This window comes from Gossypium hirsutum, chromosome D09 (genome assembly GCF_007990345.1).
Source record: "Gossypium hirsutum isolate 1008001.06 chromosome D09, Gossypium_hirsutum_v2.1, whole genome shotgun sequence".
NCBI lineage: Eukaryota > Viridiplantae > Streptophyta > Magnoliopsida > Malvales > Malvaceae > Gossypium > Gossypium hirsutum.
Window position 1 is genome coordinate 30,499,837 of NC_053445.1, and position 25,561 is coordinate 30,525,397.

Genomic DNA, 25,561 nt, shown 5'->3' on the forward strand with positions numbered 1-25,561 from the left:
CAGTACCGAAACTTTAATGGTCGACATGTCCTTCACCATTGGCATGATACACGTACAAATAGTTTTCGAATCAAGTTTTCCATGATTTTCTGTCATACGTGTTGATGTGCATGTATGAGGACCAACAAATTTTTGTATCTCCCACATCTTAGAACTTCTAATGAATGCAGCTCGTACCCGCCAATTGCAGCCTTCCGTTGCCTTCCAACACTCCCCAACATATATTGTCGGAGTAGACACAGAGACTTTATAATCCACTGATATGTTCATGCTGTACCGTTTAATGGCATATATGCACTCTTCTTTACAGCTGAATCTCTGGCCTATGAATAACTCCTCATCATCAGATGTTATGGCCAGCCCGCGAGGATGAACTATTTCAGGGTACTCCGGGAACTCAGCTACATACGCTGCGTCGGGGTCTATGAGCGACATGTGTGGTCTAGGATTATTGTGTATCAAAATACGCCGCATCTGCTCCCCGACCGAAAAAGTGTTAATGCCTTTATCATCAATATCATCAGGTACATCGTCTACATCGGGATCACCGTCACTATCGACCTCTTCATCCCAATGATCGCCACCACCTTCTTCGCCAGCACATTCTTCTTTACCACCAACCATATCAACATCGGGTGTAATATTCAGGTCGATACCGATCCCACCCATAGTTGATTCACTATCAACATATGATATTGGAGCCACCATCCACGGTTCTTCAGCCCCGTCTTCTTCATCAGATGCATTAACATCTTCATTTTGCTCAATACCGACTAACTCAGCAAATAAGTGAATCGGTGCATTCTTCTCACTCCCATTCCCACAGTAGAGATCGACCATTGTCTCCACGTCTTCGTCGTCTACAAATTCCATTTCGACGAATTTGACCGGATTTGTCGAAACTGGAAACTTGTAGAAAATTTTTGATATCCTTCTCCCACAATGTCTAAGAATTTTTGCATTAATCCTTGCCTTCATTTCATCGAACGATACATTTCTATTAAATCTCATTGCTATTTGTTGTCGACATTCAAATACACATCCAACACTTGTTGTCAAGATGACTCCATCGAAATAAACGCATACAAGAAACTTAGCATCCATCTTCAATATTTAATATGTCAAAAAAAAAACAAAATCTCATAAAAATTCTCGAACGGTAAATAAATTACTAATCCTAATAACTAACACAATAATAATATTAATAATTTTATACTCAAAATAATACACACTAAAATTATTAATTAGGGTTTTACTAAAAATAATAACTAACTAACTATAATAATACTAGTTTTTTACTAACAATAATACTACTAAGTTACATCTTAATACATTAATAACATCTTAATACTAACAACAACAACAGTAATAATAATAATAATAATAATAATAATAATAATAATAATAATAATACTAACTAAAACTATCAATTTGAGTTTTATTAATCTTAATAACTAACCTAAAACAAAAAATATTACAAAATATACAAAACAATAACAACAATATAATCATTTTTTTTAAAAAAATACCTTCTTTTTCTCTTCTCTTTCTCTCTTTTTATCTTCTTTTCCACAGCACCTCTTTTTCTTCTTTTTTTCTTCTAATTTTTTCCCTTCAGCTGGGCAGAGGTCGTGTTTATAACACGAGTAGTGCCGCCAATGCCTTTGGCACCATTGGTGCCGCCAATGGTTTTGGCACCTTTGGTGCCGCCAATGCCATTGGCCTAATCAGGCTTTTTGCAGCTTTTTGCAGTTTTGTTTTTTTTTTTTGTTTTTTTGTTTCTTTTTTTGATATATTTTGGTAAATAATAAAAATAATTATAATATTTTGATAAATAAAAAATTATAATATTTTGATTATTTATTATTATTTTTATAATATTATTGTAAAAAACCCTTTATGGTCTGACCAAATTAAATTTGTAATTATTTAATCAAGGTAAAACCCTCATGCTCAATCAAAAAGTCAAACGCTTAGAAAGCAAAGTCTGTTTCGTGCACTCAACCCATCAATTTGTATTATAATAGTACCCAAACCTCTCTTTTAGTATTATTATTAAGACTTGTAACAAAATTGTTTTTAAGCACAGTTGGTCTTGGGATTTTATCTTTTATTTCAGTCAAGAATTGCATACACTTTGTAAAAGGAAAATTTTGAAAGAATGAGAAGTATGAAATTTAATCATCTTCGCTTTTAGTAGAGTTTAAATCCCTGACTTATAACATATAAGACTTGTGTGTTTCCCGTAAGTAGTGACCTATATACCATGTGTAGGGATTCAAACCCCACTAAAAGTGAAGACGCTCATTTCCTCTTAATAAATGGTCGTACATCCATGTATAATTTATTTCGTTGAGACTTTTTTTTTCTGTGAACTGTACATGTCTCTCAATAGAAATAAAAAATAAAATCTCAACATCATCTAAAAACAATATCAATCATTATTAAAAAATTAATTAATTACAACACTTTAAAATCGACCCAATAATAATATATGAAAATAAGGGGTGGGTTACCCATCTCAAGATCTAAATTTTAAATTTCTTAAATATCTATTAAAGAAACGCATAGGTTGAAAACAAGAAAATAATTAAATACCAGAATTTAAAAATTAAATTTACTAAATATTGATTTAAAAAATAAAAGTACGTTATTAAATATTAAAATTAAAATTTACAGAGAATAACTTTAGATATTATTAAGGGTTGAAAGAAAGGGACACCTAAACAATATGGAGTAATCAATCGAATATAATATTTTCACCAAATTGATTGAAAACAACAAGCATAATAATTTATTTACTCCTTCAATTTTATAAAATAAAAAATCATTTTAATCATTTTTTAGCCTTTAAATTTGTATTTTTTTATCAATTCACCTCAAAATCGAAAGAAAGTCAACATTTGTTAATTTTGCTAATGCGGCATACACATGAATTTCCATGTGAATGATACATCATCATTTAATTAATTTTTTAATTTAAAAATTCAAAAAAATTATAAAAATATTTTAAAAATTCAAAAAAATTAAAAAGTGTAAAATATTTGTTAATATTATTAAATTTTAAAAAATTAGTTAAATATTGATGTGTCATCCAGGTGGTAATCCATGTATATGCCACATCAGCAAAGCTAACAAACATTAATTTTTTAATCTATTTTAAGGTAAATTGACAAAAAATACAAGTTTAAGAGTTAAAAAAGAAAAAAATAAACGAAGGACTAAAGTGACTTTTTTGTAAAGTTAAAGGGCCAAATAAGAGATTATGCCCAAAGAAAATGGAGAAAGAAAAATTCGAACATGTTGCAATAACTAAGTCAAAGGCCATCAAATTTAGATTAATTGGATTGAGCACAATCCTACTAGGCTAGTAGGCCTATAAATTAATAAGTTTAAATCACTGTTTATTTGTTTGCTTTTTAAATTTATTAGTGTGTAATTTGTATAATTTAGTAATTGAGTTTCACACTTCTTTCTAATGTAATATCTATATTATTTTATGGTTCAATGTGATATTTATATTTGACAAAAATCATATATTTTGATATCTAATGGTAACGGTGTTAATTTTTAGTGTTTGATTCGGGTTTTAGTGTTGATTTGATAAAAATACATAATTAACTAATAATGTTAGCAATTAAATTTCACCAAATCAACCTTAAAATTAGACTGTATTTGACAAATTAAACACAAAATTAAATAGACTCACGACTAACTCTAATTTTATTCTATTAACAAAATCATGAAAAATTCGAACCTAATAATATTAGTAATTAACTTTTATCAAATAAACCCTAAAGCTCAAATTAAATACTAAGAAGTTAACATGATTATCTTTGGGTGCCAAAATATATAACTTTTATTAAATACAAGTACCAAATTGGACCAAAAAGTAACACATATATCACATTAAGAAAAAGTGTCAAACTCAGGTATCAAATGATATATTAAAATATTTTATCAATTATATTAATAAATATATAATTACATGTGTTCACGAACATGCTCGTGAACATGTTCAACTATATGTTCACAAACAATTAAAAATCTAATTAGGAATAATAAAAAACATAAATATTTTTAAATATAAAGTAATAAAAATATTTATAATTATATTATAAATAAATACAAGTAATACACAAGCAATAGTAATATTGTTAATTATACTAGAGTTAAGTAAAAGAGTTTTGAATAAATATAAAGAATTTAAATAAATCAAATATATTTTGTTTAAATAGCTTAAATTAAAGTTATGTTTGATAAATTGAAAAATTAAGTGGTGAATTTAAGTTATAAAATATGTTCGGTACTTTATTTAAAATTAAATAATAAATATAATTATATTATTTGATAAAGAATAATATAATCTACAACCGAATAAAATAAAATAACAATTGAATTTATTATCTATTGTAGTTGTAAATCGCTATATTTGGAAATGGGGAGAGATTGTGGGAGGTTCTCAAGTAAAATTTTAAAAATGTATTTTGTATAATTTTTTAAGTTTTTAAAATTATGATTAAATTGAGAAAAATTGTAATGTTAAGGGTTAATATTTTTAAAAAATTATGACTAGATTGAGACGATGTGTAAAAGTCAAGAGATAAACAAATTATTAGACTAATTTTGAACTACTACATCACCCTTTCGTCAAACACTTAATAGAACTTAATGAAAAAGGACAAAGAACCTAATTAATTGGGTGATCGTTTTAAAACATTTGATAATTGAGTGTAAAAAAGAATTAATCATAATTGAGGGCATTACTTAAAAAAGAGAGAGAACAGAATGAGCAAATCTATTTAGTCACAAGGCATTTTGTTTTATCAATGAATGAAGTTGACTTACAAAAATGTCAAAAATTCATGATGTGCTTGATTTCATCACCTATCACTTCTATTGCAAGTAATGAATATATTTTTGTATAAAAGAAATAGATTTTATTTACCATGTGTTTATTTATTTATAATTAAACTGTAATATCTCAAATTTTTAGTTTTTAAGTGTTATATATCAATGATCACCAAGTCGAAATTCAGATGAGATTTGAGTCGCCTACCTGCAACTTGGATAGGCCCCACCAGGTAGACATGCGCGAGGCGTACAACGAGAGGACAACAGGGGTAGCTCGCAATATCGGCTTGCACATGCCAAGGAGAGTCCGCAGTTTTAGTTCGCCATACCTAAGGAGCTTGCGTGTGGGGGATCGTGAAGTCTGGCAAGCGACCCAAAATCATATACGTGTCTAGCATGCCCGAAATAGGCTCAGAGTGTTAGTCCTATGAATAGTGGGATCGAGTCCATGAACAGTGGAGTCAAATCATGAACAACGATGATATGTATAAATACTCAAATGTTCCCTTTAATAGGACATGAGATAAAAATTACTCAACACTAAGAAAGACCAAATATTTTAAGGTGAAATAAGTATTTGGACAAAAAGTATGAATAATGAAATTTGCTAAAGATTAAATCGAAAATTTATAGAAGTTGGAAGACTAAAAATGTAACTTTACCATTTTAGGAAAGGTGAAATCAAGTGAATAATTTTTCACATTGATGAGTTTTTCATCTGTAAGAGTTCACTTTCATCGTGTATGAGAATTTACATTGATGATTTATTCTCATCGGTATCTTTTTACTCAAAAGTTAAAAAAAATTTGCAAAATATAAAAATAAAAATAAAAATTGTGAGAAAGAAGAGCATTTATTTTACATTTATTTTTTTATTCTTCTGTAATTACAATTAAAAATGAATTTTTAATCATTAGATTCCTCAAAATATTTAAATTTATTCAAAATTAAAATGAAGGTGATTGTGTTAGATATAAATGGTTTTAGGTTAAATTATGGCTATGATTATTTTATTATTTTTAATTTAAGATTTATTATTTACGTTTTAATTTAACATAATTAGCCCTTATATTTTTATAGTATCATTAATTAATTCAAATAATTGATACCCTTAGCAATCAATATCATAATGCTGAGGTAGAATATATATATATATATATGTATTCTAACCTATCATGTATAGATCGTATTTTTTCTGTGTGCGCGTGCATGCCACATGATATAAAGTGTTTTAAACAAAAAATAATTTATTATTTTAATCGAAATAGTTGAGGACAATAGCTATTTGAGCTAATTAAGTAAATAATATCAAATTAAAATATAAATATTAAATCTCAAATGTGATCAAAATTAAAAATTTACAGTTATTTACAATAGTAATGAAAAAAAGGAAAGAGCAGTGAAATGTGTGGAAGGGTATAGATTAAATCTCAAATGTGATTATAGTAGAAAGATGAAAATTGAAAATTTATCTTATCAGACAAGGGCAAAAGAAAAAGAAGTAGTGAAAAAATGTTGAGCCTTCCTTTTATATATAGAAATATATAAAAAATTAAATATCAGATGCAATGATAGTAAACAGATCAAAATTAAAAATTTAGCAGAGAAATATGGGATGTAGGAAGGCTTCCTTTGATATACAAGTATAGATGCTTAATATCTTAATGGTGAGGATGAGAAGAGGGTTGACTTGAGAAATAAATAAATAAAAATAGAATAGAAAGAGTTTATCCTTGATTAGATGCCATAGCATGTGCAGTTTAAAAGCCCACTACCTTTCTCACATCTTTGCATTCACCTCTCTTTCCATTCTTCACTGCAATACTGTTTGAAGGGAAACAGGTCAGTCTTATAAGTTTCCATATATATTATGCCATTAATAATCCCAATTAAAACTAGCTATTGCACTGCTACTTCAATTTTATTTAACTTTTTCTATTTTTCATAATTATTTATGTTTACCATCTCTATCCCAAAACTAGTATGGTATTATCCCAAAATTTATATATTTTCTAATTAATTTAATAAAACTTTTATTACTTAATTTAAATTTTGGTCAGGTGGAACCAACCCAAGTAAAAAGGCCTATCATATATGTTACAAAACTATAAATATTTGGGCTCCTAATATCATTTATGTCTGATTTTGACTCATAAAGTCCTACCATTTTGTCTCACAAATCTGGAAATTTTAAGGTGGTAGAGTTGTTGATGGTACATATGGGCTCGAATTGTATTTTTTCTCTTTCATTTAAAAATAGTAAATTAGGTTTTATACATTAAATCAAAGAGTAAACTAGTTATTCTGTTAAAAATTTCATTCATTTCTTCTATTAAAAATTGGTCTCTATACGTTGACATGAAGTATACATGGCATGCAATATGTAAGTGTCTGATCATTCTCTTAATCACACAAGTTTTTAACAATAGAAATTGATGAAAATTTTAATTGAAAGGACTAATTTGTTCTTTAATATAACGTGTATGGACTAATTTATTCAGTTTTTATTAAAAAGAATAAATATAATTTAACTCTTTGTATAAAGACTTTCATAATACTTTTATTGAAAGATTTAACTTATGTAATCACATGGCCTGAACAGAAGCTATCTTGTTTAAATTTGAATTTAAGGGTCGAATATGAGAATGTCTATGTCATAGATATAAATATATTTATTATTTTATATTTAAAAAGGTTTTAATCATATATTTTAGGTATATCCAAATATGGGTTGGATACAAAGTTTTGAATAAAGATTAATTTAAAAAGAAATAGTACTATAATAATAAATTTAGCCTCTAATATTTTTTGTCTTTTTTATCATAATTATTTTCTTGGATTATTTTAGCTCTTAAAATTTAAAATTTAGTCAAATTAATTTTTAACTAAAAAACTGACGAATTATTAAAATTTTAATGGTATTGATATGACAGTTCACACGTACTTTATTTGAAAATTTTAAATTATATTTATGTATAATTTGAATTTTTATGAAATGCGCGTGGGTACCATGTGATTATCATTAAAATTTTAATGGTCCAACTAACTTTTTTGTTAAACTATAATTTGATTAAATTATGAGAGTTAGGCACCAAAATGATCTAAAGAAAAGTAGGGCAAAAAAATAAATATTGAAGGTTAAATTTATTATTATGCTTTTATATAAATGTTAAAATATGCTATTAGTTTTGTACTTTGATAAAATTTGAGATTTAGTGAACCAGGCCTAATAGTCAGGATGTTCATCGCCCTAAGTGTGTCTTGAGTTTGAGTCGTGCTAGTCGCATTGCTGTTAAGGTTTTGCCTTCCTCTTATAATTCTCCAAAAAAAAAAAAAGAAATTTAGTCATTGTACTTAAAGGGTTAAAAATTAAACTTTCCTACTCAGTACACACATTAAAATCGTAAATATTTCTGTCAAAGTTTGTGAGGTTAGAATTTTGATTTGGTCATGAGATATGATTAAGAGAAAATAAAGGACGAAAAAGGGTATAGGGAGTAACCCGGTGACTATCAACGTTGACCTAAGTAGTTTTATTATTATTTCTCCTTTTGTTGAAGAAGTTAAAAGGTGTTCATTATTTGATTTAGAATTTAATTGAGTGAGTTACATTATTTTCGATCAACACTGGTCAACGGTTTTATTATGGATTAATTAGATTGAATCAAATAAACATAACGCTTTTGTATATTAATAAAATCTATTTGCTCAGAAATATTTTTATTTGAATTATAAAAATATATAAATTTAATGTAATTACTTTTCGTTATTTGGAATTTTCAATGATAAAATTAATCAAAACAATTTAATTACGACACTCATCTACTTAAAAAAAATCAAATGATATTTTATTTTAAATGTTAAAATAAAAAGAGGAAAAAACCAGTAAACCAACAAGTCTAAAGGTGATGCGGCCCCTGCTTCTTTGTAACTCATCCGTTTTCTGTTGATGAGACCCGCATCTGATAATGACTTGTTGATTATTATTGTTATTATTATTATACTAAGTTGAGACCCTGATTTTGCAAGGTGCAGCCATGGCTAGAGAACAGTTAGCAGTGCTGAATGCACTCGATGCAGCCAAGACTCAGTGGTATCATTTCACCGCCATTGTTATCGCAGGGATGGGATTTTTCACCGATGCTTACGATCTCTTTTGTATCTCATTGGTCACCAAATTACTCGGTCGTATATATTACCATGTCGATGGTGCACCCAAGCCCGGTTCCCTACCTCCCAACGTTGCTGCCGCTGTCAACGGTGTTGCTTTAGTCGGCACATTAGTTGGCCAACTGTTTTTCGGGTGGCTCGGCGACAAAATGGGCCGGAAAAAAGTCTATGGTCTCACTTTGATCCTCATGGTTGTTTCCTCTATTGCCTCTGGCTTGTCATTTGGAAGCAGTGCTAAAGGTGTTATAGCTACCCTTTGTTTCTTCCGGTTTTGGCTCGGTTTCGGCATTGGTGGTGACTACCCTCTTTCGGCTACGATTATGTCCGAATACGCCAACAAAAAAACTCGCGGAGCGTTTATCGCGGCGGTATTCGCAATGCAAGGGTTCGGGATTTTAGGTGGTGGTATTGTGGGACTTATTGTGTCTGCTGCATTTGACCATGCATACAAGGCACCTGCTTATTCAGTGGATGCGGCAGCCTCGACTGTGCCACAGGCTGACTATGTTTGGCGCATAATTTTGATGTTCGGTGCAATCCCGGCTGCTCTTACTTACTATTGGAGAATGAAGATGCCAGAAACCGCTCGGTTTACTGCCCTTGTTGCAAAGAAAGCAAAACAGGCTGCGGCGGACATGTCGAAAGTGTTGAATATGGATCTCGAAGCCGAGGAAGATAAGGTCATAAAGATAGCGACAGATCGAACAAATTCCTTCGGCTTGTTCTCCAGGGAATTCTTGAAACGCCACGGACTTCATTTGCTGGGAACTACAACCACTTGGTTCTTATTAGACATTGCATTTTACAGCCAAAACCTATTCCAAAAGGACATCTTCTCCGTCATTGGATGGATTCCTAAGGCCGCAAGCATGAATGCGATCCACGAAGTGTACAAGATCGCCAGAGCTCAAACATTGATCGCTCTATGCAGTACGGTTCCGGGGTACTGGTTCACGGTGGCATTGATCGATATCATGGGAAGATTTGCGATTCAATTGATGGGATTTTTCTTCATGACCGTCTTCATGTTTGCTCTTGCAATTCCATACCATCATTGGACATTGGAACCTAATAGAATTGGGTGTGTGATCATGTATTCGCTCACCTTCTTTTTGCCAATTTTGGACCCAATGCTACAACATTTGTTGTGCCAGCTGAGATCTTCCCTTCAAGATTGCGATCAACGTGTCACGGAATATCGGCTGCCGCTGGGAAAGCCGGGGCCATCGTCGGGGCATTTGGATTCTTATATGCGGCTCAAAGCACTGATCCGGCCAAGACCGATGCTGGCTACCCACCAGGCATCGGTGTCCGATACTCACTTATCATGCTCGGGGTCATCAATTTCTTTGGAATGCTATTCACTCTACTGGTGCCAGAATCAAAGGGCAAATCACTTGAGGAACTAACAGGTGAAAATGGAGATGAAAATGATGAAAAACAGATTCAAATGGATCCTTCAAGGACTGTTCCCATCTGATTTTCACCACTAATTTGAAGTTCTTATCAAGTTTCATATTGTTTCCTAGTTACTTTTGTATCTTTTTCTTGTTGGTTTTATGTTCAACTATATGTACATTGTGTGTATGTTTGCTTTCACTCGGGTCATCGGGGTATGTTTAATTTCTTTTAATTTTCATATAGTTGAATGGTTCTTGGAAGAATATATCTCTATACTTGTATCTAGGGCGGTTCGACTTATTCATATAATTACAATTGAATCGTACCAAATTCTCTTTCGAATAGGTCCTGAAAAGAGAAGGAAAACTAAAATACCACCAGGCGTCTATTATTGAATTCACCCGACTTGATAGTACCCATTTTTGAAATGTCCACTACTAAAATCACGAAATGAGTAAGTCGCCAACCTCTAAAATGGACCATGTAATATGCTTTATCCATTAGACTATAGGGGCATTTTACATGTATATATATATTGAATATAATATTGTGTATTGATTTTTATTTTTATTTATGATATTTCATGTTTGATACTAAATTTTAAATAAATAAATATATGTTTCGTTGTATGGCAAGTAATAATTGTCAATCTAATCTGAATTCAAGATATAAGTAAGATTTCTATTGCTCGAATCTATCGAAATGAGAGCTGCACCTATGTTGCCTTGTGAACTTTCAGATTTCAAGTTTGAATGTCACTTTGTATAAAATATGTTATGTTTAACTTCTTTGTTAATATTTATTTTGGGTTATGTTCCACCATATTGAACTCTAGATAGATTTACTTTCATAATATAAGTTTAGATATATTATAATAATTTCATCACGTTTTATAACGATTAATTCTAATTATAGTTATCCAAACATATTTTTTTATAACTGCAGTTATGGCTATATGCATCACTTCCAAAAAGAACGTAAAATAATTGAAATATATATATATTATGGTTATAACATATTATTATATTAAATTATAATTTAATTTACTGATAATTAAAATGATTTTATAATTAATTAGGGTTTATTACTTTGAATTGAACATATTATTAGTGTATTTTTCGAACTTCAAGGGATAAGTGGATATTTTTTAAATGATTTGATACATCGTCTATAGAGTTTTTTAAATTCTACAAGTGGGTTGAAGGTTTGAAAACTATATTATAGGGTGTAATAAAAAATAAAAATAAATTTAATTATATAAATAAATGTGTGATACTTGTTACACCCTCAACTCGTTTGTAGCATCTAAAAAACTTTACTAACAATGTATCAAATAATAACCAAAAGGTTTTAATAAAAAGTTTGAGGCAAAAAGTAAAATGTAAGAAAAAAAAATCTTCTTGAGCTTTGTGTAAGCCCAAAATATATTTTCAAATAAGAAATTAACATATCTTAAATTATAATATGTTTTTAAGAATATTTATAAATGATAATTATTCAAACTTTTGATAGATAAAATTATAAAATAATATTATACAATATTAATGTATTATATTGAAAATTATGTTAGTATGATATATTTATATCACATATATAACCAAACCAATAATTTAATATGTACTATATTTAAGTGCATATATTTCTCGTATGTAAGTGGTTTAGAATATGGAAATGCATCAATCATAGCTTGAATCTCTAAAATAGTGGATGACATATGCTCTTTACCGTGAGCTGTTGATCTCTTAGTAGGCATAAAGCGTTTGCATTCCCACCACGTTACTTGGCAGTAATTGTTCCATTACATTCAACCATCGGGGCAGCTCCTTATATGATTTATCAGAGTCGCTGAACAGTTCATTTATAGCATTCTATTTTGCATGCCACGCTTTAGTGTATGCTTCGAATGTCAATGATGAAGACTGAGATTGGTATCCTTGGATTCGCTTGCATCAATGGCATTATGCAGTCAAATAATGTTGGAATTCTATTTTCGATGATCTTGCGTTATCTGTCCAACAACGCATGTGTTGGAGCTAAGTGCAACAAATAGCAAGGTTCAACAAAAAGCTTGCCGAGCAAGAATCGAGACTTGCGGCAGAAACAAAGAAGAAAAATGAAATAAATTTTAAGCAAAGCTAAAATAGAGAGTATATGGATGAAATCTTGATTGAATTCATTCATATTTTTTTTAAAATGGCATAAAGCCTATTTATACAAGCTTACAACTTGACAACTTAGTTGGAATACAACTAAGTTTCATCATTACATCCACTTAAAATAAATCACCACCTACTACACTAACAAACTTAGTTGGAATACAACTAAGTTACATCATTACATCCACTTAAAATAAATCACCACCTACTACACTAACAAACTTAGTTGGAATACAACTAAGTTACATCATTACATCCAAATAATAATAATAATAATAATAATAATAATAATAATAATAATAATAATAAAACATGTGATTGCTACATGCTAGCCATTGCTTCAATACTCCTCCTTGGTTTGCATGGAGCAAACACCTAGCTTCCTTCTTAGACATTCGAACCTTGTGACATTAAGGGCTTTAGTCAAAATGTCTGCAAGTTGATCCTCAGAATTACAATGGATCAGCTTCACTTCCTGAGCTTGCTCCATTTCTCGAACAACATGCAACTTGATGCTGAAATGCTTTGTTCTTCCATGGAACACTGGATTTTTAGCAATTGCAACTGAAGATTGGTTGTCACAAAAGATCTCAGTAGCTTCCTTTTGATGCACTTTCAAATCAGCTAAGATTTTCCTTAGCCAAATGGCTTGGTTGACAGCACTTGCAGCTGCCACATATTCTGCTTCAGCAGTAGATTGAGCCACCAGACTTTGCTTCTTCGAGCTCCAGCAAAACATGGCTGAACCAAGGTTGAAAGCATACCCTGAGGTGCTTTTCATGTCATCTATCGAGCCAGCCCAGTCACTATCAGTGTAGCCAACCAGCTTCAGATTTCCTTCCTTGCTGTACTTTAAACCATAGCTCAAAGTGCCTTTGACATATCTAAGCACTCTCTTAGCAGCTTGTAAATGCTTTTTATTGCAACAATGCAAGAACCTTGAGAGCAATCCTACAGCATACATTATGTCTGGTCTAGTGGCAGTTAAATATAACAGACAACCAACTAGACTTCTGTAGGTTGTTTCACAAACCTTCTCAAAATCACCTTGGCTCGATAGTTTTTCTCCAACAGCAACAGGTGTTTTAGTTGCTTTACTGTTTTGCATGGAGAACTTGGTCAGAATCTTTGTGGCAAAGTTTCTCTGACTTAGAAATATCCCATTTTGTGCTTGAGTCACCTCCATTCCAAGGAAATAAGACATTTCCCCTAGATCAGACATTTCAAATACTTCTTGCATCTTGGTCTTGAAATCGACCAGCACTGCTCGATCTCCTCCTGTCACCAGCAGGTCATCAACATATAGGGATACAATGAGCTGTGTTTGTGTCCCTTGCTTCTTGACATACAGTGTTGGCTCACTCTTGCTTCGATCGAATCCCAAATTAGTCAAGTAGCCATCGATTCTGCTGTACCAGGCCCTTGGAGCCTGTTTTAAGCCATATAAGGCCTTTTTCAGTTTGTAGACCATATGCTCTCTGCCAGCTATCTCAAACCCTTGTGGTTGTTCAACGTAGATCTCTTCATCTAAGAAACCATTCAGAAAGGCTGATTTCACATCGAGTTGATGGATCTTCCACTCGAGCTGTGCTGCTAAGGCAATCAGTAATCTGATGGTGTCTAGCCTGGCCACTGGTGCAAAGGTCTCCAGGTAGTCCAGGCCATACCTCTGACTGAACCCCTTGACAACTAGCCTTGCTTTCAGTTTGTTCAAGGTACCATCAGCATTTTGCTTGGCTTTGTACACCCATTTCACCCCAATTATCTTCCTTTTGACTGGCCTTTCAACTAATTCCCAGGTCTGGTTCTTCTCAATCATGCTAATCTCCTCAGCCATTGCCTGCTTCCACTCTTGCTGAGCTTCAGCCTCTTCAAAATTGCTTGGTTCAGCTATGGCTACATGAGCTCTTTCATAAATCTCAGTCAATGGTCTTGTTCCTCTAACTGGTTCATCATCAATGTCCATTTCAGGAACATTTTGATCTGGCTCAGCTTGATCTGCTGCAAGTCCTTCTGAAACTTCCTCAGGTTCATGTTTTTCCCAGTTCCAACATGACTTTTCATCAAATACCACATCCCTACTGACTGACACTTTCTTTGTTGAAGGATCCAAGATCCTATAGCCCTTCTTAACAGTGCTGTAGCCCACCAAAATACCAGGTCGAGCCCTTTCAGACAATTTGTCCCTTTTGACAGCAGGTACATGAGCATAACAGATGCATCCAAAGACCTTCAGATGAGCCAGTGATGGCTTGAATCCAAACCAGGCTTCGAATGGAGTCTTTTGATCCAAGGCCTTGGTTGGAAGCCTATTTTGAATGTAGTTTGCAGTGTTAACTGCCTCTGCCCATAGTGCTTTAGGCAGATTCTTCTGAATCATCAAGCACCTGGCCATATCCATCAAACTCCTATTCTTCCTTTCACTTACACCATTTTGCTGAGGTGTATATGTGTTGGTAAGTTGATGTTTGATGCCTGCCTTATCACAGAAGGCTTGGAACTGAGCTGAGGTGTACTCAGTCCCATTATCAGACCTTATGGACTTCAGCTTGCAACCTGTTTCAGTCTCAGCAGCAGTCTTGAACTTCCAAAACACTGAGGCCGCCTCTGATTTCTGTTTTAGGAAGTAAAGCCAGCAATATCTTGAAAAATCATCAATGAACAGTATGAAGTACCTGTTTCCACTTAATGACTCAGTCCTCATAGGGCCACACACATCAGTGTGCACCAGTTGGAGTTTTTCAGAGGCACTCCAGGCTTGATTCGAGGGAAATGGGAGTCTGGCCTGCTTTCCTAGCTGACACACTTCACACACATCATCATGATCCACTGAGTTGATGAAGTTTTCAGCCAAGTCCTCTCTGACCATTCGAGCCATCGATCTGAAGTTGGCATGTCCCAGTCTTTGATGCCAAAGCTTGGATTCATCTGATGTAACTGTGTAGGCAATGTTTGACTCCCTGGTCCAGTCAACTACAAAGCTCTTATTAGCCATAGGAACTGCCATCAGCTTGGATCCACTTGGATCATTGATTTGGCATTGGTTGTCTTTGAACACAACAGAATAACCTTTCTCCAGCAACTGAGCTATGCTGAGCAGGTTTCTGTCAATTTCAGGCACCAAAAGCACATTTGAAATCACTTTGGCACCTGTGGGGGTGCATATCAGCACATCACCCTTGCCTTCAGCTTGAATAAAATGTCCATTTCCTATCTTGACTTTAGTTCTGCAGCTTCTGTCTAAAGACTTGAAGATTGCAGCATCAGGTGTCATGTGGTTGGTGCATCCACTGTCTAGAAGCCAACCAGATGAGAACTTTTCTTGAGCAGCTGAGCATAACACAGCAAAGACTTGCTCCTCTTGGTCACTATCCTCCTTAGCTACTCGAGCCTCAGCTTTCATCTGTTGAAACTGACTCTGCCTTGATTTGGCCTTGCTCTTGCAGACTCTCTCAACATGACCCTTCTTTTTACAATGCTGACATACAGCATCTGGATTGAACCAGCATTTTTCTTTTAGATGACCAGCCCTTCTGCAGTGCTTGCAAGTCTGACCCTCTTTTCTTGCAACATCAATCCTTGGCTTGTCTCTCCAGGCCTTCTTGCCTTTGTAGGCAGTGTTTGTTCTTGCCTGAAAGGCACCTTCTTGATGCTCCTCCAGTCTGCTTGCTCTTCTTTGCTCTTGAGCATATAAAGCATTGATCAACTCTGTCAGGGAGATGGTGTACAGGTCCCTTGAGTCCTCGAGAGATGAGATTTTTGCCTCATACCTCTCGGGCAGAGTTGCAATAACCTTCTCCACTATCCTAGCTTCCTTGAGCTGCTCTCCAAGGAGCCTAATGCTGTTAACCACAGCCATAATCCTGTCAGAGTACTGCTTGATAGTTTCTTCTTCCTTCATCTTCAAATTCTCGAAATCTCTCCTTAAGTTCAGCAACTGTTGCTGCCTTGTCCTCTCTGTCCCTTGAAACTCCTCTTGCAACTTGTCCCAGGCTTGTTTTGGTGATTCACAGGCCATAATCCTTGTGAAAATCACATCTGACATTGAGTTCTGGATGCAAGACATGGCTTTGTGCCTCTTGGTCCTCTCATCAACATGCTGCCTGATTTGAGCTACTGTTGGATTGCCTCTAAGTGGCTCTGGTTCAACATCTGAGTTGACTACCTCCCACAGATCGAAAGCTTGTAGGTAGGTCTTCATTTTAACCACCCATATGTGGTAGCCTTCTCCATTGAAGACTTGAGGTGCAGCTGGTGAAAAGCTTGATGAAGCCATGAATTTGTATAACAGATCCCTTAAGAAATAGGCTCTTGATACCAATTGTTGGAGCTAAGTGCAACAAATAGCAAGGTTCAACAAAAAGCTTGCCGAGCAAGAATCGAGACTTGCGGCAGAAACAAAGAAGAAAAATGAAATAAATTTTAAGCAAAGCTAAAATAGAGAGTATATGGATGAAATCTTGATTGAATTCATTCATATTTTTTTAAAATGGCATAAAGCCTATTTATACAAGCTTACAACTTGACAACTTAGTTGGAATACAACTAAGTTTCATCATTACATCCACTTAAAATAAATCACCACCTACTACACTAACAAACTTAGTTGGAATACAACTAAGTTACATCATTACATCCACTTAAAATAAATCACCACCTACTACACTAACAAACTTAGTTGGAATACAACTAAGTTACATCATTACATCCACTTAAAATAAATCACCACCTACTACACTAACAAACTTAGTTGGAATACAACTAAGTTACATCATTACATCCAAATAATAATAATAATAATAATAATAATAATAATAATAATAATAATAATAATAATAATAATAAAACATGTGATTGCTACATGCTAGCCATTGCTTCAATAGCATGTATAAGGACTGTCATACTTTCGGATCTCCTATATCTGCTTCTTTTTCCTAAATGATGTCGTAATCCTCCAATTACACTTGTTACCATACTGTACGCACTTGCCAGCACATTTACAAAATTCTAGATGTTGTATTGCTGATATCACAGCATCTTTTGATGATTCAAATAACCAAGAAGAATAATTCATATGCCTTGGTATTTTATGCGGTAATTCCAGAAATTCTAACACATATATTGTGTCAATGACAATATTGTGCATATGGATGGAGGTTCATGCGGCGGTAGATTGCAACTTCTTCCGCCAATTGTATCGGCAATACTTTTTTCAGAATCACGGTTGCCTTTTGAAGCAACCTCGGGCGCAAAAAGTAAACCTGTCTCCTCAAATGGTTCTTCAGCAGGTTCACCATCAACTGTATAATAACCAAAATTAGCACCAATTTTTGAATAATATACCCCGTCGAACGTCCTTACTATGCTGTACGAGTGCGAGTAAACATCATTCGCCACCGACAACCCTATGTTCAAATCAAAATATGGAAGAATGGCTCCCTATGAAACTTGATGGGTTCTCTGCATACAAGTTAGAAGCAGTCACCGTTGGCTTATAGAATGTCTCTCCGAAGTTGTTGATGGGATCTCCGTATATGAGTTAGCAGCAGTCCGAATAGAATGTTTGAGACACTTCAAATAGCACCCCAATTTCAGTGTCATGAGTTTGCTCATTGTGATAAATAATCATGAAAATTCTATTATTCATCTTATACGCTAAAAGTTGTACAATATTACATACAAGCAAGCATTTGATCAAATTTCAAACATTATTATAAAATCATACGAAATTATTCTAACATGATAAATTTATGTTATAAATAAAACTAACAACATCTCATCTTCAAATATGCTAGAATTATTTTAAAAAAATTACATAACACAGTATATATTTATACCAATTGCAAAACTAGCAAACAAATAATATCATGTACATCACTAATATATATATTTTGACAAAATACATCACTAATATATGAAAACAAAATATTGGGTATATTTTTTGGACATTAAAATAATTAAAAAAAACTAACAATAACCACTAATTCATTACTTCATTATTAATTACTTACTTCAACTTCCAAAATGCAATTGTGCTCTAAATACAAACTTCAACTTCCAAATAAAAAAAAAATCATCCAAGTTATTTCGAGGCATAAGAATATGAACAAATTAATAATAATAACTAATTTATTACATTTTAAAATATGTATAAAAAATTTACTTCAACTCCCAATTGCAAATTGTGCTCCAGTTATGAACTTCAACTTTCTTTTCTGAATTTACGAATTTCAACTTTCAAAATAAAAGAAAAAAAATGGAGGTGGTTTTTCATAGAGAAACAATATGTGAAAATTGAAGATTTGACATTCTGATTTACAAGTGAATAAAGTCGGATTTGAAATAAAAAGGTTAAAATATGCTATTAGTTTATGTAATTGTATAGAATTCGATATTTAGTCCTTATATTTTAAAAGTTTTATTTTTTCATTTTAAAAATCTCAATTCAATTATTATTTTTGTCCGTAGAATCTTTCAAAATTTGTCACCTCATCATGTTTATTTCCTATCAGTCATATGACATGTCATATGACGACAACATAATCAAAATTCTAAGTTGACAATTTTTTATAGAAAATGTTTACGATTTTACTAACTGGACTAAGATTTTTAAATAAAAAGAGTATGAGGATTTAATTTTTAACTTTTTAAGTATAGAGATTAAAGCTTAAATTTTGTCAAAGTATGGGACTAACAACATATTTCGACCAAATAAAAATTATAGCATCAAAAAACATTGTACAAAACTAAGCTTCAATATTTTTTCAAAAAAAGTTTAGAAAACACCAACTTTTTTTCCAGAATAATATAGGAAAAAGAATTGATTATCGGAATATTATGGGGGCTTTTCTTACGAAAATAATATGAAATCTGCATGGAAATCCCAAACCGGCATGGCAATTGACGATTTGGAATTGAAACTGTTGCAACCGTTGTGTTAGAATCTAACTGGGCACCTCAGAAGTCCAAATTGGCAACTGATATATTGATTTGGAGTTCTCATAGGTTCTCATGTCGGTGCAAATGTAGTAGAGATTTCTTGCTATCTAGGAAGGCAAAATCAACCGCCGACATGCCAATTTGGGCTTTTGAGGTTGTAGAGATTCTTTGTTCCCTTACAGTACACGACTAAAGGTTGGGAACCCCGAGACCTACCACAAGCAGGGGTTTTTGGGAAGAAAGTGCTTCGAAGTGAAAAAAAAATGTGAGTTAAGAGAGTTGAAAAAAAAATCTATTTGTTAACGGAGTTACCAAATTTGTTAAAAGATAGTTCTATTTAGAGAAGGAGAATTACTACTCTGAGGCTTCGAAAATTAGCAATTAATTATTTGGTAATAATTAATTTTTAATTATGCATAGATTTAAATTGTAAATGTTTTTACTCTTTTTTCAAGGAAAAGAAATTTATTTTCATATAAAATATAAGAAATGGTAAATGATATTTTGATTGTAAATGTTTTATATTTTTTTCAGCAAAAAGGAAATTATTAAGGTAAAAAAATGGAAAATTGTAAATGTTATTTTGGCTTTTTTTTTCGGAATAATATAGAAAAATATTAATATACCTAAATATTATGAAAAATTTTAAATCTTTTACATCATTAGTGGGTTATTATGAAATTAATTGGTTGAAATAAATTTTTTTCTCGAGATCGAAGTTAGAAGAGCCAAGCTTCGAGAAAAAAAGGTAAAAAAACTTTATAATGTAATTATATTATAGCTATACAGTTTACGAATAGAGTAAATGACATTATGTGATTTTTTTTGTGACATGAGAAAGTAGGGTTTAAAATTTATGGAATATGATTAATTTGAGATGGTTAGATGGTTTAGGGTGTATATTGTAATAAATACAGCGATTAATAAATGTCTTGTGCAAAGAAAAGTGGCCAAGATTATTTGAACTGCGAAAAAGATCAAAACTGAACAACAACAAGAGGATGTTGACATTTGGGTAGAGAAATTAAGAAATTGTAGAATAGACCTGAACAATAACTGCGTTGTTGCCCACATATTTGATGTGACATCATTATGCAGGAGTAAATTTGGTCATATTATCCTGGTCATAAGTGAGAAGTTCAAAAGTATCGATTTATAAGAGAAACATTTATATACGTAGAACATAAAGTTAGGTTAGATAGATGTTGGTTGATGGTATCTACCAACAAAAAAATAGAAGAAAATTGTATGAGATCTTAATCAAAGAATTTGTAAAGGCCATCGCAAAAAATGGTGCAAAGAGAACTTACTAGCTGATTACAGGTAACCATATTTGTAGGACAAATCCATATTCTCTTTATTTTCCATAGCTAGGGAATTTAGATATAGGTGGGTTTCCATATGATTTTATCGACTCCATTCCTAAGCTTTTTAAGGAGATTAAACCAAAGAAGGATGGAGGTGCATAGGGTTATGAGTTTATAAAATTAGGGTTTATGTTTGAAATGTATTATCTTGTATCGAAATATTTGCCTTTGTTATTGTATGAAGTTGGTGCTTTTATAATATGATAAGGAAATTGTGTGGAAGTTTTAATATCATGTTTCATTTTTTAATTATATTGTATTAAAAACAACCAACTTGTTTGTTAATTCAACCAAACTTAAAATATAAAAGGTATTAGGGTTTAAGGTTTGTTAACAACTATATTAATTTAAATTACAGTTATATTAAAGATGAACAACCAGCTTGCAACATTCATCTACTATGATTGCCAAATTATGGATTCTAATGTTGGTGCAATTTTTAAATCCAACCATCATGTAGGCGTAATATTTACCAATTCTGCGACACTTGATGAAATCAAAACAAAGACTGGCCAATAGCTTGTCGTTTTGGAAGTGCTATTTCGGAATTGTATTATAAATTTCCTATGGCCTCCAATCATTGGGTGTATAAAATATTGGAACTTTCTAGTGATGAGGATGTTGAGGCAATGGTATATTCACATACCAACTTCAAGGACCTTCACGTTGTGGAGTTGTATACGGAGTTACATGAAAATAATTCTGCTCGTAAGGTATACACTCAATCATTGTCATCAACAACTCCAGTAACTGATGCTACTTTTATAAATTAATGAGCTCCACATTTTAACCCAAACATTGATGAACCTACATCTTTTATGGGTAGACAATCATCTACATTTCAGCATGAGTTTGACTTAAATGTTGGATTTGAATATTGCAGTGATTATGGAGCCACGTCGTCATATGTTAGCAACACGTTCAATTATCCAACACAAATTGTGGTTACTGATATACAACCATTAGTTGTTGGTTTTCAGCACAACTTTGGCTTACCAAATGTACAAGGTGAAAGACCCAAGGAGGAGGAGGTCCTAAATGCTCATGTGGATGAATTTAGTGACTGATTTCGATGAAGTTGCTGATGATGATGTAAATGCAAATCTAGTTCGTGAATACAATGACTTCCCTCAACCATTCAAGCATGGCAGTGCCATGGTGATCAACTTCGATCCTAATAACCATTTAATGAATGTCGACCCCAACACTTCTCAAGCACTTGAGTTTCCAGAATACCCATAATTTTGCCACTCCATCAGGTGTTGGATGATGAGGAGTTGGAAAAGCTCAAAGTTGGGTTAGAATACAATAACAAGGAAAGTTTTTTTTCTACAATAAATTAGTACAACTTAAAGGTGTTCGTCAACTACAGATTCACAATGTCAAATCCCACATTATATGTGGGAGAGTGTTGGAATGCATCCGAAGGTTGTAAGTGGAGGGTCAAGACATCTTTTGTGAATAAATCACAAGTGTGAGAGACTCGAAAGTATGAAGGCCCCCACACTTGTACTATGACATGGTTGACTCAAGATCACCGAAAGTTAGATGCCAAGTTGATCAATCACAGTATCAAGCCTTTGGTCAAGGCAAAACCCACTATTCTGATTGTTGGGTTGATGGCATCTCTGTAAACCCATTATCGGTACAATGTTTCATATCGAAAAGCATGATGTGCTAAACAAATTACCATGAAAGAGTTGTACGGTGATTGGGATGAATCATACAATGAGCTCCAATATTGGACGACAGTAATGCAGTAGTATGTCCCTGGAACTGTGCTCAGGATGCAGATTATGAATACGTATGACCATGATGGCAAAAAAGGTCTATGGTCTCAAATCTTCCATTGACTATTCTGGACATTCGAACCTTCCCTTTTTGTAAGCCCATATTTCAGGTTGACGGTACTTGGCTTTACGGAAAATATAAGTAGATATTTCTTATAGACATAGAATAGGATGGGAATCGAAACGTTTTGTCGATCACCTTTTCCATTATAGATAAAGAAAACATAAAGTCGTAAGAGTTTTTCTGTAACACCAGAGTATCTTTATTACCTCGAAATCTAAGGAAAGTTAGGACTAAATTGAAAGGACTAGTAAATTGTCAGACTACACTAGGAAATTCAAAATTTTAGTGGCTGAATTTTGATTAGTTGGATCTCAATCCTAGTTCAGTTAGGATGGAACCAACTAGTTCCAAAGTATGAGACAAAATGATTAAGGACAAATGGTAGAGACGGTCGGAGAAATTGTGCTAAAGATGTATATATATATAATAGTGTGTGGAAACATAATTTTCTCAATTTTGTTTATCAAATTTTCACTCTAAAGTATCATCTTCTTCATTCAATCTAAAAAAAAAAAAGGATTTAGCTGAAGGAAGCTCTACATGCCGCAAAAATCATTTAAATTGAAGTCTAGTAGTAGAGAAATTGAGGAATTAGTAAGCTTCCTTACCCCTCTGAACTCATGGATTAAAAGAAGAAGTAGAGTAAGAACTCTTGAAAGCTTTTGTACAACGATGGATTCTAGGTTTAATGGGTTGAACACCTTTAGTTTAACCGATAAATGGTTTTCATGCTTAGCAGCCAAGACAAAGGAGGCTCTGGCGTATAGGACAGAGGATAAATAGATTTGTTATTGTTGATGACTACTCTAGATATACATGGGTTTTCTTTTAGTTTTCAAAAGATGAAGCTTTAGAAAAAATTATTAATTTTTGTAAAATGATTCAAAACCAAGTGGGATATTCAATTTCAAGTGTAAGAAGTGATTATGGAAAATAATTTGAAAACTTTGGCTTTGATGATTTTTGTAGTGAACATGGTATTAGTCATAATTTTTTGGCACCTAAAACCCCTCAACAAAATGTAGTTGTTAAGAGGAAAAATAGGACCTTAGAGGAAATGTATAGAACTATGTTATGTGAAAATAATTTGCCAAGATGGTTTTTTATGGAAGCCATAAACACTTCTTGCTATATTATAAATAGAGCTATGGTTAGGGCCTATTTTAAAGAAAACTCCTTATGAACTTTTTAAAGGAAGAAAGCCTAACATAAGTAATTTTCATCCTTTTGGTTACAAATGTTTTGTTTTGAATAATAGAAAAGAAAATTTAGGAAAAGTTGATGCCAAAAGTGATGAAGGTATTTTTCTTGGTTATTCCACAAATTCTAAAGCTTATAGAATTTTTAACAAGAGAACCACTGTTGTAGAAGAATCTATACATGTTATTCTTGATGAATCTAACTCTCATTTTAGAAAGGGATCTATTGATATGTAAAAATATATCAAGTTGAGCAAAATCAAGCATTACATGAAGATCAAGGCGTAAGTGAGTTGGTTCAAGAACTAAAAATTGATGAACTCCAAGAACCAACTCACGTTGAAAAGGAATCTAGCCAGCCAATAGAGCATTCATATGTTAAGGATGGACACGTCATTAGTGATCCATCTAAAGCGGTAATTACTAGTGTAATAACTAATTTTACCCGGGCTTATTAAAACTAAATTAAAATAAAAATCAAATAAAATGTCCAATAATAGTCCAATAAAATAAACCATAAACCCAATATGCCCTAACCCAATAACCAATTACAGACCCAATTCAAACCTAATACCCAAATTGCAACCTACAAGCCCAAAAGCAAGAAAAATAGAAAACCCTAGACAGCAACAGCTTCTAGCGCCGTTCTCCCCAGGTAGCCTCCGTGCGTGCTACGCCACCACCACGCGCGAACCAGGCCTCTATTCCAGCTTGCACCTGCAACAGACGTAACAAACTAGAAGAGAAAGCAAAGGGAATAACAACAAAAGAAAACAAGCGCAATAGCAGAAAAATAATAGCAAAAAATAAATTAGAATTTTTATTATGTTTGTATTTGATTTTATTTTTTTCTCCGGCTATAAAAAGAGGAGAAAAGCACTGTATTCAGGATCATTTTTCCACACATATTGAATAGAAGAAAAAAAAATATTCAGAGAAAATTCAAAAGGTGATTTAGAATTTTTCCTTTCGCCATTCGTTTTTGTTTTTTTTCTGTCAGTTTTTTGTTCTTCGTTTTTGTTCATGATTCGAGAAAAATAACAAAAAAATAAAGTTTAAGAAGTAAGAAAAATACGTCATAGCCGGATCTTGTTTCTCTCCGTCGCAATCAGAGTTTGAGCAAGGATTTGGAGTTCCTTTTCAAATGACTGCTTCACAGAACGGCGCCGAAAACAGCAAGCATATCTTTTAGTTTTTATTTTAAATGAAATAAATTACTGATTGCTCTAGGGTTTGGCTTATAAGCAGTGAAAGAAACGACGTCGTTCAAAGCCTGTGCAGTTGCCATGATACGATGCCGTTTAGAGGCTCAGACCCGCGTGGTGACCCGACCCAGGGCAGGATCCGCGCGCTTCTGTTCATTGGTCTATTTGCACGACGAGTCCCTCTGTGTTTTGTGGAGTTTCAATTCGATTTTCTTCAATTTTTTAATTTGTACCGCATATTTGATTCTGTTTTCATTTGGATCTAAGTTTAAACGGTGTCGTTTTCTACAATTGATTTTGATTATTCAGATTTTTACGTATAATTTCTGTTTTAGTCCCTCTGGTGTGCAATGGTTTTCAATTTGATCATCTTCGTATTTATTTCAAAGTAGACCCTGATATTTTGTTTTATTTTT

General features: G+C 32.8%; 1 long non-coding RNA gene and 1 pseudogene across 2 annotated transcripts; one reads left to right on the plus strand and one right to left on the minus strand.

Annotated features, from left to right (window-relative positions):
- The first annotated feature begins 6,589 nt into the window (after positions 1 to 6,589).
- LOC107891897 (inorganic phosphate transporter 1-4-like) lies at positions 6,590 to 10,763 on the plus strand (annotated as a pseudogene). Its single transcript, XR_005917989.1, has 2 exons — positions 6,590 to 6,696; positions 8,890 to 10,763. The product of XR_005917989.1 is annotated as an inorganic phosphate transporter 1-4-like (transcript).
- Positions 10,764 to 24,189: 13,426 nt separating this feature from the next.
- On the minus strand, positions 24,190 to 25,323 carry LOC107892961 (uncharacterized). Its single transcript, XR_001682677.2, has 2 exons — positions 25,016 to 25,323; positions 24,190 to 24,676 (listed from the first exon to the last, which is right to left on the minus strand). It is a non-coding gene; the product is annotated as an uncharacterized lncRNA (long non-coding RNA).
- Between the last annotated feature and the right edge of the window lie 238 nt (positions 25,324 to 25,561).